This window comes from Limulus polyphemus, unplaced genomic scaffold (assembly GCF_000517525.1).
Source record: "Limulus polyphemus unplaced genomic scaffold, Limulus_polyphemus-2.1.2 Scaffold1710, whole genome shotgun sequence".
NCBI classification, from domain to species: Eukaryota; Metazoa; Arthropoda; class Merostomata; order Xiphosura; family Limulidae; genus Limulus; species Limulus polyphemus.
In genome coordinates, this window is record NW_013667320.1 from 20,202 (window position 1) to 21,682 (window position 1,481).

A 1,481-nucleotide genomic window follows, 5' to 3' on the forward strand; every position below is an offset into this window, starting at 1 on the left:
CACTTTAACTTAAACACATGCTATAATTCACAACGATTCACGCACTTTACTTAAGGTCACTCCGCTCGCTTGACTCAGTTATCTGCTCTCCATCTCCACTTTATTTCCCGGGCTTATATACAACAAAAGAGGGCGCATAGAAAAGACTAGAGTTGCCAGGAAAAGTCAAGATCCTTCGAGAATCTCATGACATGGTACCAGTGTCACGTGACTTTCGCTGTCTTAACACTGCCCCTTCTTTAGTATTGTTTGTCCCAAACAATAGCCACTTAAATTAAACCAGTGATAATTAACAATAACTTAATTAAATGTACAGAATTTACAAACACAAAATTAAAATTCAACAAAGTCTCTTAATTTTACGGGACGTATCTTCTTCCGTACTGGTCTCCGTCTCATTGGCTTCTGCTTCATGTAAAGTTCATCTACTCCATCAGGAAATGTCCTATTATCGGTAATAGTCACATCAGTGGTAGTAACTTCATCAAGGGCTTCACTGTTTCCCTTCTCAAAACCGGTTGGAGTTTCTTCTTCGACAGTGGCTTTTTCAGGTGACACATCTTCAGCAGCGTCTTTTGTTCCATTGTTCATTTCGTCCCAACTGAAATGTCCTGGACCATGATAATGCCAAAGCCTGTTGGCATCCACCACCTTTGGCTTACCTCGCCGACCACATTTTATTGGGAAAGTCACGTCTGAGAGACGATCCACTATGTCATATGGGCCTTCCCATGGAGAAGACAACTTAGGAGACTTCCCTTTGGTCTTCCTGGGATTATACAACCACACCTTATCTCCTGGTACAAAGATGACTTCAGTAGATCTCTTATCATAAGATACTTCATCTACTTTGTCTCCGGGTACAAAGCAGACTTCAGTAGATCTCTTATCATAAGTTAACTTCATCGAATCAGCAGACGTTTTCAAGTTTGAACGCACTTGATGGTGAATATCATCCATCCTTTCCGATAACACTTTCACAAACTCTGACACATTTTCAGGCAACTCTTCATAAGGTGGGCGTCCCTTATGCTTGGATCCCCTTTTAGCACTACATGTACTGCATGTCCTGTACCATTCTTCCACATCTCGCCTTATACCTATCCAGTAAAATCTTTGTCGTAGGTGACTCAATGTCTTCTTAATTCTGAGATGTCCTCCTGTTAAATTATCATGGGATTGACGCAGCACAACTTCCCGCAACTTCCTCGGTATAACTGTTTGCCAAGTCGTCACTTTCCCATCTGTAGTTTCCCATCTCCTGGACAAGAATACCATCTTCAAGCTTCAACTGGTCCAATTGTGCCCAATAGTTCTTTGTCACAGGGCTTACACTAGACACCTTCTCCCAAGCAGGGCGCACAACACTTGCTTTTAGAAAATCAATTATTGGCTTCAAATCTTGGTCTTTCCCCTGTTCTGCTTTGATATCTCTATTTGGTTCCACTTCATCATCATCAGCTCTTTCAGTCGGCTTGACT